The sequence below is a fragment of the Triticum dicoccoides genome, chromosome 5A, assembly GCF_002162155.2.
Source record: "Triticum dicoccoides isolate Atlit2015 ecotype Zavitan chromosome 5A, WEW_v2.0, whole genome shotgun sequence".
Classification (NCBI taxonomy): Eukaryota; Viridiplantae; Streptophyta; class Magnoliopsida; order Poales; family Poaceae; genus Triticum; species Triticum dicoccoides.
In genome coordinates, this window is record NC_041388.1 from 711,917,799 (window position 1) to 711,931,106 (window position 13,308).

At 46.8% G+C, this 13,308-nt stretch overlaps 1 pseudogene; it reads right to left on the reverse strand.

The window, feature by feature from the left end:
- Window positions 1–6,839: 6,839 nt before the first annotated feature.
- Window positions 6,840–10,116, reverse strand: LOC119298613 (annotated as a pseudogene).
- Window positions 10,117–13,308: the final 3,192 nt, after the last annotated feature.

Sequence of the window (13,308 nt, forward strand, 5' to 3'; positions counted from 1 at the left end):
GCCGCCACGCCGTCGCCAGCTCTTCTTCGCGCCGCCGTGACCACCCTCCTCTCCGCCCCCTCACTCCACCACCACCCCCGTCCCTCCGCCACCTCTCGCCAGCGCCGTCCACACCCGTCCCCGACCCCGCGCCCTCCCTGTCCAGCTGCACCGACCGGCGCCGTCCACCCTGCCCTGCTGCGCCCCTCCGCCGACGCCCTGCTACGCCCCGGCCGGCCCCGTCCACCCTTCCCCGGCGGCTGAAGAGTCATGACTATCATGTATGGATTAAGCGGATTATGCCGGTGATGGTTCGGGGCTATGTTCCCGAGCGTGTCTGGCGTGTGCTTGCGGAGTTAAGCCATTTCTTCCGAACGCTTTGTGCTAAAGAAGTATGTCCTGAGAAGATAAAAGAAATGCATAAGAAGGCGCCGGAGTTGATATGCAAGCTAGAGAAGATTTTCCCGTCAGGCTTCTTTACTCCGATGACACATCTCATTTTGCACCTTGCGAACGAGGTATTGTTGGGGGACCCTGTGCAGTATCGTTGGCAGTACGGCCCTGAGAGACAGAACAAGCATCTAAGACAGAAATGTGGAAACAAAGCTAAGATTGAAGCTTCCATAGCTGAGGCAGTTATCCTAGAGGAGGTGGCAGACCTCAGGACAGCCTACTATCCGGACCATGTTCCCACGTTGCACAATAAGGTGTCTCGATACAATACAGAAGAACCCAAGTATAAACCCAAGTTGCCCCTATTCACCGGGCAAGGTGGCAGGGCTGGATGCTCGACATCTTATGTCATGCCACGAGATGAGTGGGAGGATGTCATGTTCTATATCTTGCACAACATCAAGGAAGTTGAGGATGAGTGGATGAGGTAATACCTTTGCACCATTCTTTTAGTCAATTCGTTATGTTCACTTTGCCTAGTTCTTATACCGCTTTTCTTATTGTAGTCGATTCGTTGAGGAAGAATGGACAGGAATACTGCCTCCTACTGAAGCGGAGGCACTTGCTCTTCTCCGAAAGGGTGCTGATGGAAGGAAAAATTTTGTTGCGTGGTTCATGGAGAAAGTAATATTTCACACTTCCCTATTACCCATTTCACACTTCCAATTAAACTCATGCACCCTATAATTTCAATTAAACTTGTAGGGAAATGATCCGAACGAATCAATGGATGAAGAATTGAGATGGGTTTCCATGGGTTTTGACCCTACCGTCATGACATGCCAAAAGTATGATGTGAATGGGTATCGCTTCCATACAGAGGAGCACCAGAACAATCGGCCTGATCCCAAAACCATAAATACCGGAGTCTTCACCGAAGGAGATAATAATGTAGATTACTACGGAAGGGTAGGAAAAATATACGAGCTTACATTCAAATGTGGCCGTAAACACCTAAGTCTCACTGTGTTCAAATGCCGATGGTTCGACCCCAAAAAGGGTCTGAGACATACGCCTTCTGTTGGTTTAGTTGAAGTTAAACCATCAACCGTCTATGCCGGAGCTGATCTCTTTATCGCCGCTACCCAGGCCACACAAGTATATTATCTGCCTTACCCATGCCAGAAAGAGTACCTAAAGGGTTGGGAAGTTGTGTTCAAGGTGTCGCCACATGGTAAGCTACCGGACCCGAACGATGATGATTACTACAACATAAACCCCATGACATACGAGGGAGTGTTTTTTCAAGAGGAACATGATGACGTGGTCCGAAACAAGGAGGATGATGACTTGGGTTATGTTGACCTTGACCCAAACGACGACGGCGCCCGGATTGATGGTGAGGCAGTTGTGAATCAAAGAGACATAATTATGCTTGAAAAGTTAAATGAAGACGCTGACACTGATGATGAGGAAGAGCCTCCACCTCCGTCAGACAACGAAGAAGATATGCGGGATAGTGATGATGAGACCGGTCGACAAATAGATTACAATAGTGATGATTCATATGGGTTCTAGAAAATGTATGTTCTTTTAATAATGTTCTCTTCCGTTATTAATGTCTTTCCTGTATGTTTGTTTTTTATATCCTTACTAATTGTTTATTCTCTTCTCAATGCAGGTTTGCTAATCATGGGCAAGTCCAGCGGTGCCAGTTTCCTCAGTAAACTCAAAGGAGGACTTACTCGGAGTGGACGAGCCCACAAGGTTCCCTCCCGGCTACGCGAGGATGGCACCTCACAGGGAGGTGGAGGGGTCGGGGGAGGAGACCCTAGAGGAGGAGGGGGTGGGGGGAGAGCCCCTAGAGGACGAGGAGGTGCAGGGAGAGGCAACCGGGCCAAAAAACTCCGGGACGTGTCCGAAATAGGAGGGTCTTCTTCGATGCCCTCCTATGCTGATGCAGCTTCTGAGTCTGAGGAGGAGTATATTCCTGATGTCGAGGAGGAGGAGGCCGAGGAGGAGGAGGCCGAGGAGGAGGAGGCCGAGGAGGGCGAGGAGGGTGGAGGGGAGGTTGACCCCGAGTTGTGGGGTGACTTGCCATCGGGTGCTCCGCAGGGTTGGCTGCGTGGTAATGCCGGAGTACCTACACCACCTTCTATCGAGGCGCACAAGTGGCTCATTGAACCTGCGGGGACAGAGTAAGTGCATCTCAATCATACTTTCAACACATGACAACATTTTTTTATTGTACACATGGCAACCCTTTGATTCTTTTGCAGTAACTGGATCCTTCACGGAAAGGGCTGTAAACCGAACGGCCTTCTCACTGTCCTGTTGAAGCAGTTTTGGCCTGGCCTATTCTGCCCGCGGCCAGACAGGGACCCACAGCTGCGTGTTTTGGCCACAAGCTGGGCCCACTACGAGGCTTGCAGCAATGCGGAGTACGGGACGGCCGCTAAGGCCGTGATCACCAAATTTTGGGTAAGTTCCCTTTTGAATCACTTGTCTTTAGTTTCGTTCATAGTTTATCATTGAATCACTCAACTCATGCCTTGTTTGCTTCTGGTTTATGCATGATTGCAGCAACTCTATAGAGTTCTTGACAAGCACAAGGCCAGAGCCGATGTGGTCTTACTTGCGTCTGCAAAGAAGAAAGCTCGTCAGTTGCAGTACGAGGTGCGTTGGGTTGCCGTCTCACAGTACTACCACATCTACCTGCAACAAAAGATGACCAAAACTCAAGCACAGAGGCAAAAAATTACCATGAGCAGGGAGCAGTTCATGATGGTAACTATTACTGACTTTTCATTGTTTCAAGGAGTCAACTATATGTTTCGTGCTCACATGTCATGCTTCCAAAATTTGCATAGGTTGTTCCTCGTTGGTGCTATGGAAGGCATGACGGATGGGCGTGTTTGGTGGATAGGTGGGTCGGTGACGATCCAGAGTTTGTTGCCAAGAGCATCAAGGCCCGGGCTAACCGTGGAAAAGACGGGACACACGGCCAAGGAAACAGGAACCACTGGGGCTTCAAGGCCATGAAGGTATATCTATATAAAAGATGCATTTTGGTTCTTCTTTACCGTCATGTTCTTATGTATGGCTAACTTCTGTTTGACGTTGCAGGAGGACAAGTTGCAGAGGCCGCTCTCAGACATGGAGTCATGGAAGCTGGCCCGCGAGCGGAGTGATCGCAAGGAGGGCGAGAGCCAGTACTACGGCAAGACCGAGCAACACCTGCAGTCTTACACTCAGAACTATCAGAAGTTGCATCCGGATGTTCCCGTTCCTGAGGTCGCCCAGTCTCAGATCGACGACACGGCGGTGGTGGTCATCCAGGGTAAGTCCCATGGCCGGTATCCGTGTTTCGATGGCTTGATCACTCCGTCGATCTCGTACACACGGCTTCAAGCTACCAACCCGAGCCCGTTAGAGAGTACGGGGCGTTCGCAGCCTCCCTTAGTCCGCCAACGTGCTGTAAGTACTTCCCCTTATCTTCTTTGTCTCTATCTTTCTTAGTTTATTTTCATCACTGCCCACTTAGAAACAACCTCAATTTTGTAGGCATATCAGGCCTTTCTTGAGCATAGGCATATTGAGGTGAGGGAGTACTTGCAACGAGTGAAGGCAAACGATGATTACAGCCGTCAAGTGATGGCGGTTAGTTTTGCCCTCTTAAACCAAGCTCAAATTTGCACTTTCATTCCTTTTGACTTTGTTGATCATGGCTTGTTTCTAAGTGGACTTGTTTAACTAACATCCAGGCTATGTTGGCGTCTTGGACTAACCGCACGGAGCCACCACAAGTTGGACCCCCACCACCACCTGCGGGAGACGCCCCACACATTCCCACGTTCGAGGAATGGCTGGCACTAGGCGGTGATACTCCGGTTAGTAAATTTGCCTAACTAATGAGAAACTAGTTCTCGTTCATTCAACACTATCATGTCATATTTACCGTTAGAAACTTCTTTCAAACATGTAGGGGACCGGTGGCTCGACTCCTGCTCCGTCGACCCCAGTCACTCCGATCTGGCAGAGTGATGGTGGTCGCGGTGGCGGTTTTGGCGGAGGAGGACTTGGCGGTGGCGGTTTTGGCGGAGGTGGACTTGGTGGTGGTTTTGGCGGAGGTGGACTTGGCGGAGGTGGTGCTTTTGGCGGAGGTGGACTCGGTGGTGGTGGTGGTTTTGGCGGAGGTGGACTCGGTGGTGCTTGATGTCGATGATGATTCCGTGTATGCGGCCGTTGTGCCATGTCTTTCATGTTTCAACTTTTATGATGTTTCATGTCTTGCACTACTTATGTTCGTGGACTTTCGTCGGTGATCTTTAGACGATGAACTTGACTATGTTTAAATGATGTTGATGAACTGTCATATTTCATATTATTCTGTTTTGAAATGTTGTCAAATGAATTGGAAAAGAGAAAACAGGAAAAACAAAAAAAAAATTTAAAAAAAACTATGCCTACGGCAAAGCCGTCGGCATAGATAAGCTCAGGAGCCACCAGGAGGTGACACGTGGCAGGGCTATGCCTACGGCAAAGCCGTCGGCATAGGTTAAATCTATGCCGACGGCTTTGCCGTAGGCATATCTTTGCCACGTGTCGCCTCCTGAGCCGCCAGCAGTTTTGACAGCGCCGTCCGTGGCCGTCAGACGGAAAACTACGCCGACGGCTAAACTATGCCGACGGCTGCGCCAGGGACGTCGGCATAGCCCCCTATGCCGACGGCATTATTATGCCGACGGTCTGACAGGAGTACGCTGACGTGATCTACACTGACGGCTCTATGCCGACGGCAGCCGTCGGCATAGATCTATGCCGACGGCTTAGGGGCCTATGCCGACGGCCCCTGGCCGTAGGCATAGACCGCGAGTCCGGTAGTGGCGGCTGCGCAGCACCGATGTGCCGCAGACTCGAAGTGGCAGTCGTCACGCAGAGGCGGCGCAGTGTTAGAAGAAGGAGCACCAGCGTGTGGTGCGGTGGCACGGAGGGTGGCTCAGCAACGTGGATTTAGAGGAGAACGACGATGGACTCGGCAGGGGATTCCTGAGAGGCTGAACACGTTATTGGGCGGTTTGGGCTTCAGCGCCGGTTGTTGTGCCCTTGCCCTTGTCGTCTTTAACACAAAAGTACCGGTAGAAGACGCAATATAGATCCAGTTGAATCTGCCCATTGCCGGAGTTATTTAATCTGCCACAAGCTGTGTGGGTCTAGGAAGTCAGTAGTGTACGTGGCATAGGTTCGGCCACCTGCAAACCTCCTATCGGTTTGCTTCCGTTTTGTGAGAATTCATATGTTTGGACCCGTCCACGGACATTTGGAGGACAGCCTTGTAGGGTTTAAACTGTCCGGACCGTGCGGTTACGAGGAGTTTGACATACAACGTTGGAGATGCCCTAAGAGGACCTAAAATGTGAACACAGTGCCAAGTTTCAGTCGAGAGCACGGTATTCAACCATCATTTACATGGATAGTATTAGGTAATAGGTGGAGAAATACACTGTCTATTTTTTTATCATTAGTAAAAATCAAAATTCTATGCGAATACACATCTAAGTACATAATCAAAGTAGAACAAACACTACTATAAATTCACTTTACGCCGAGTGCCAGAAACACATGGCAAAGGGCCAAATAAACTCGGCAAAGGCTTTTCCCAGAATTGTTCTTGGCAAAGAGTTCTCGCCTTACACCTCTGAGATAAACAAAATTTCGTCGAGAACCATCCATCTGGCACACGGCAAACAATTTGCCGAGAGCCAAGGGGGGCATCTCGGCAAAATAAAGTATCTTCATGGAGACGGGACGGAGACGGCGGTTGCCTCGTGGCGCATCTTTTCCGAGAGCCATCAAGAGGTTTAAACGGTCTCAAACTGTAACTTTATGATTTCAAAGGAAAGTTAATACCCAGTTTACAATAACATGAGCTCAATCAAGCACCTGTTTTTAGGAGGGACAAATGCCCAACGGTGTAACACATTCCAAGCCACTCCTCAAACAAACATTCCAAGCTGCTCACATCCAAGGTTTTTTTTTCACAAACCGCCCGGCAAATCACGCCGCCCCATGAGAAACCCATACACCGAGTAAAACAAATACTGGAACTTAAAAGAAATGAATTTAAACGGTCGATGTGTAGTTAGACACAACAGGAACTGAAACATATATCATACCTAACTAGCGATGTTGTAGTGGTAACTAGGGTTTTCCATATCGAGTCCAACCTTATATATAGGCCACTGGTTCGACCCTCGGTCCTGCGGACCTAACCCGTCTGCCAGCAGATAGTTTCTGAATATATTAAGTTCAATAATAATGTATATAAGTGGTACTTACATAATTTTGAATTCAAGATTTGATTTAAATTTTGCCTGAAATTTATCTAGTATTTCATGGTTACCGTGGTAACCTAGAATCTCGGTCCCCCGCGAGAAAAAAACATCATTCAAAATCCAAAACCTTGCTCACATCTCAACCGGGACCCTGTTGTACAACTCCTCCTTGTCCAGGCGCGGCTTGGCGACAGCCTGCAGCGGCGTGCTCATGAACATGACAATTCCAGGGGACTCCATCATGTCAACATCCTCCGGCATGGTACCTTCTGGCAGAGACCACTCGAAATGGTGCAGAAGGTGCCCGATCATGGAGGCCACGAGGTTGATTCCCAGCTGCGCGCCAGGACACACCCTCCGGCCCGCGCCGAAGGGGAGCACCCTGAAGTCACCACCCTTGATGTCAATGCTCTCCTCGAGGAAACGCTCTGGCCTGTACTCCAGCGGGTTTCTCCACTCATCGGGGTTGCGAGCGATCGCCCACACATTCACCGTGACATCGGCGCCCTTTGGGATGTTGTAGCCGCCGACCTTGACGCTTGCGCTGGCCTTGTGCGGCAGCATGAGCGGCGTTGCCGGGTGCAACCGGAGGGACTCCTTGACGAGGGCTAGCAAGTAGGGCAGTTTTTGGAAGTCTTCCTCGGACATGACGCGGTCACGGCCGATGACACTGTCCAACTCCTCTTGCAGCTTCTTCTGCACCCTGGGATACCTGACCAGCTCTGCCATTGCCCACTCGACTGATATGACTGTTGTATCCATTCCAGTAGTGATGATGTCCTGAACACAAGGAACAAATTTTGGGGTGGTAAGCACTAAAGAAATCACAAGAGGGCCCCCTCAACAGATTATCAGGCTGCAACTTCAGTACATAGCAGATATCGTGTACTGCTTTGATGTTGATTTAGCAGTATGAACAAGTTTGGCATTTGCAAGATACGAATATAAAGAGCCACAGTGTGACAATTTTTTTTGGCTAAATACTACTCCCTCCTTCTCATATTAACTGTCGCCCAGCCGAATGTATCTAGACGTATATCAGTGCTAAATCCATTTGTTTGACCAACAAGTAACATGTGAAGGAGGAAATAGTTCGTGATCAATTAGTATTTAACAAAAAAGCATTGGACACGGATTTGGTAAACATGGCTCCACGCGCACCCCTTATTAATAGTAAAATCAAAAAAATACTAGAAAAAACAAAAAATCTGAACTTTTTTTTATAATATACATAGCTAACCAGTATACTCGTTTCACGAAGAAATCACATTCATGGCAATCTTGGCAAAAATGACAAAATCGAAGCTATATTAAAAAACACACTATTTGATGAATAGTATGGTCCTAATTTTATTTTCTTCACTAAGAATACCATAGGTGTCAATAGATCACGAAACTTCACACTCGAGTAGAATTGTCGACTAAGTTTCATACCCCGAAATTTCAGATTTTTTTTTAAAAATCTTTGTATTTACTATTCACATGGGTGCGTGTGGAACCATGTTCACCTTTGTATTTTCGCAAAGCATTACCTTATTTGTAACGAGAAAATAAACATGCATTTTCCAATCCCAGCATCATACACCAACCTTGAGAGAGTGGCATCTCACCAAACGTATATCTAGTAAATTTGGCTAAACTTTCCCTTCTCCCAAAAATCAATCAATGCAATAAAAAGGCAGGGAATGCAACATTTATGCAAATAATGGGAGCACTGACAAGGCATTGATATTTTATTCCACATTAAAAATTGGGACATCTTATGACACTAAAATCAAAATGTACTGTATGAAGATATATTAATTAAATATAAAGGGGCATCCATCATATCCATAGAAGTCCGAAAACTGTGTCATCACTAAGGTCATACTGTTCTCTGAGAGTCAACAGTGCATCCACGAAATGATTCTTGCTACCACTCTCCTCGAGGGCCTTCGCATGCTCTTCTATGATCTTCTTGGTCAGGTGATCCCTTCTCTCATTGTGGGTCTTGTAAAGCTCCTCATTAAGTGGAAACAGCCATCTCAAGTACCAAACATATTCAGCAATAGAGAGAGATGCACCTATTTTTATCCCGTTGTTGACAATACTCTTGAACTCATGCCCTTCTTCGTTAATGTCGCCATTTGCATTCATGAACCGCTTCCCAAAAACTAGCCGTGTTATATTGTTGAAAGACACCATAGCAAGGTGACTCCTCAGAACCAATGGCTTTCCTTCATTACCTAAAAACATTGGAACAATTAATTTACAACTCAACTCAATACGATATTGCTATGAATCTTATAGTATTTTGCTATGAACTTTGCAATTAGAATTGTGTTATTAACAAGGGAAAAAATAGTGTGCTACGACAAAATAGCGCATCCTTTAAAATCTGCTACTATAGCGAATCTATAACGCGCTATAGCAAACGATATATTGTACACTGATTTCATTTACCAAATCTTGTTATATTTGTTGAATGAATCTTATAACATATTGTTATGAATGTTGCAATTAGAATTATGGTATGAATCTTATAAAATGTTGCTATGAATGTTTTTTCTTGTCAGAATCAGTGTGTACAATGCTTTGGCATCCGGCCTTAGCACGACGATTCGATGGATGGCTCGTATTATTTTTGGTACTGAAATCGGATCCAAAGCGTCGCATAACAGTGCTCTTTTTTTTTGCGGGGTTCTTTTTCCTTTCCATGCAAGCTTGACACTAAGAAAGGTACACAACAGTTAGACATTTTGCTAATCCGGCGAACTCCCATCCCAACACGAGTCTAACAGGAGAAAGCAATTCGTCAACCACTCGACGTACGAGTTTATTTGCAGCAGCAACAATAATGCATGGCATAAGTAATGTCAGTGTGCGGAGGTGAAAAAGAACATAAAAAAGGTGCGATCTCGGTTGCTTGCTTTGCTTACCGGGGCCGATGGCAGGCGCGATGGACGGACGCGACCATGGCGGTGACCTCGTCCTCCCGGATGGGGCGGAGCGCCTCGAGTCGCTTCTGCGTGAAGAGCTCAAGATTGCACAGCTTGCGCACCTTGATGTAGTGCGGGCCGTAGTCGGCCCAGACGAGGTCCTGGCCGTTGCGGCTGAAGCGCTGGGTGGAGCGGTTCCGGGTGCGGTTGGCAAGCTGCTGGTCGTGCTCCTTGAGCACCTCCTTGGCCAGCTCCGGCGTGGAGACGACAACGGTGAGGGAGGAGCCGAACCACACGGAGAAGATTGGCCCGTACCGCTCCGCCCACTCCTGGAAGCAGCGGCAACGCACGGGCTTGATCTGGCGCAGGTTGCCTACCACCGGCCACGGGCACGGGCCCGGCGGGAGGCGCAGCCAGTCGAGTAGCGCGAGCAAGATCGGGATCGCCACCAGCGCCAGGACGAAGGGGAGAAGCACCGAGGCCGCGTCCATGGTGGCTACCTATGAGTGACTGCTAGCTTTGTTCTATTCTGTTCCGGGTTGGGAGAAATGGTGGTAGGACATGTACAGGGTGCGTATATGTGAGAGTAGAAACTAATGGGCACATGCAACAGAGAACGAAAATTATCCTGTGGAACAACCAAACTGGTGCACCGGATGCACCAGTGGCTTATGGGCCATGCATCTATTCTATCTATCTACCTTCTATCTATTTTATCTATTCTATCTTCTAATCTATCTATATATCTATCTATCTATACAGCGGCGGGACATACCGACGTACGCCTTCCTGTGCAGCGCCTGCTAGGGCGTGTACAATGATGCTATCTTGAGAGTGGCATGTAGAATAATTGATGAGGTGTAGGAGAGAGAACTCATAAGAAAAGGCTTGTCTTCTCTTATTTGAGAGAAGACAAGAGATGATCTCTTAGCACAATATGTCTCACCATATTTTTAGGAAGAGCTAGTTATTGAAGATAAGGCTAAGAGATGACCCATTGTAGACATTTCTTTTGTCATCTCTAAATTACATGCAAGATCAGGGGCGGAGCCAGAAAATTTGACCATTGGGTTCACTCCAGGACTACATTTCATATAGCTTTATTTTGGTTTGCCAAAGTATGTACCAAGTCTCAAAAAAATTCCTTAATTTTTTTTTGAATATTTTGACTCTTCTGACTCGTCATGGCCTCAGAAAGATAAGCCTTGATGCAACATCTCACCAAATCAATCGAAGCATTAAGTTGGATTTGATTTTGCTTTTTTATAAGATCAGTTTGCTTATCAAGAGCAACCTGAATTGACTAAACTTGATTTATCAAAGCATCACATCTTTTTTACTATTACATTATGCAAGCTAATAACACTACCCTTACCCACTAGTAGAAAAAGGGTCAAACGTGAAGCACATTAGTGCCGGTTTGAATTTGAGCCAGCACTAATGTGTACATTAGTGCCGGTTTCAACGGCTAGCCGGGCCGCTCTCATTAGTACCGGTTTGTGGCGAATCTTTAGCACCGGTTCGTGCCACGAACCGTTACTAAAGTGAGTGGTGGCAGGATGTTGTCAGTCCGGGGCCCCTCCAGCACCTTTAGTACCGGGTCGTATCACGAACCGGTACTAAAGGTCGTCCTACATAGACCCTTCGTCCACCCGAGCTCGCTCTGTTCTTTCCCTTTCCCCTCTCCTCTATGTTCTTTTCCCTCTTCCTCTCAAGCTCATCACATATTTTGCCCAAGATTTGAAGGCCCCCATCCATTCAAATGATCACAAAGGTTAGCAACTTTTTCCTTTCATCTCTCATTGCTAGATTAGCTCGTGCAATGCTTTATATAGTGATTGATTTTTGAGTTTAGTAATTTGGGAGGAATTATATATATATGTCCTAGTATTTGATTTATATGCAATTTGAGGTCAAAAATAACACTTAGTTTGCATATGTAGGTGTGGTTTACTTAGTACCTTCTAAATCTCCGTCGTAACCACCGTCGATCGCTCGCAACGTCCCGTCGCCGGCACCACCTTGTGGTGAGCCTCTTGTTCATGAAGTTTTATATAAAAAAAATGATGTTTGTGTGATTTGGATATATAGTTACTCGTATAATTATCTTACCCATACGTTGTTTGTTATACATAGTGCCATGGTTTTGATATCCGTCCCCGTCAGCCCTCGTCCGGGTTATGATTCAGATGTGGTATATTCTCTTTCAAAACTATTCATTGCATTTCGTGTTTAGGAGGTAGATATTTGTATGTAGGAGGTAGTTGAACCGGAAATTCCAACCGACCCTATTGTCGAGAGGTTAAATTTAGTTGAAAGAGAAAACGAGGATTTGATGGAAAAATTGAAAAGAATTGAGGGGGAGAAGATCGAATTAGAGTTGCATGTTGCTGATGTCGTCGATGATCACAAGATTAAGATGGAGAAAATGCGCTTGAAGATTAGAAAGATTAGAAAATATGCCATTCATAGTGAGGCTTGGTATCATTATGTTGTTGGATCAATTGTTACCTTAGTTGCGATCTTGATCGCATTTGTTGTTGCATTTAAATTCTTTAGCTAGAGAGTTATTTGTTTGTTGCATTTAAGTGTTATATGATCTTTATGTATGAACTTTATGTATTGTATTAATTTGATGTTTTCGGTGCTGTGTATTGAAGATGAGTCGGCAATGGATGTACGATGACCGATGCTCTCCCGAGTTCATTAATGGCGTGCGTACTTTTCTGCTTGCGGTTGAGGCAAACAAGCGAGCGGATGGTTTTATGCATTGTCCATGTGCTGGCTGTAAGAATGGTCACAATTACTCTACGTCAAGAACCATTCACGTCCACCTGTTTGAGTTCGGTTTCATGCCCCACTATAATGTTTGGACCAAGCATGGAGAAAGAGGGGTTATGATGGAAGACAATGAAGAAGAAGAGGATGACGACAGCTATCCTGGCCATGGGTTCCTTGAATACGATGATACAACAACGAGGGAAGAAGCTGAGCCGGTAATGCGGGAAGAAGCTGAGCCGGCAATGCGGGAAGAAGCTGAAGAAGAGGCATCGGATGAGCCCGTTGATGATCTAGGTCGGGCCATTGCCGATGCAAAGAGAAACTGCGCAAGTGATTTGGAGAAGAAGAAGTTGCAGCGCATGTTAGAGGATCACAAAAAATTGTTGTACCCGAATTGCGTAGGTGACAAGAAAAAGCTGGGCACCACACTGGAATTGCTGCAATGGAAGACAGAGAATGGTGTATCTGACAAGGGATTTGGAAAGTTGCTGGTAATGATAAAGGATATGCTTCCAAAGGACAACGAATTGCCCGAGAGTACGTACGAAGCAAAGAAGGCTGTCTGCCCTCTAGGGTTAGAGGTGCAGAAGATACATGCATGCCCTAATGATTGCATCCTCTACCACGGTGAGTACGAGGATTTGAACGCTTGCCCGGTATGCGGTGCATTGCGCTATAAGATCAGCCGCGATGACCCTAGTGATGTCGAGGGCGAGCGCCCCAGGAAGAAGATTCCTGCCAAGGTGATGTGGTATGCTCCTATAATACCACGGTTGAAACGTTTGTTCCAAAACAAAGAGCATGCCAAGGCGATGCGATGGCACAGAGAAGACCGTAAGAAAGACGGAAAGTTGAGAGTACCCGCTAACGGGTCGCAGTGGAGAAAAATCGAAAGAAAGTAC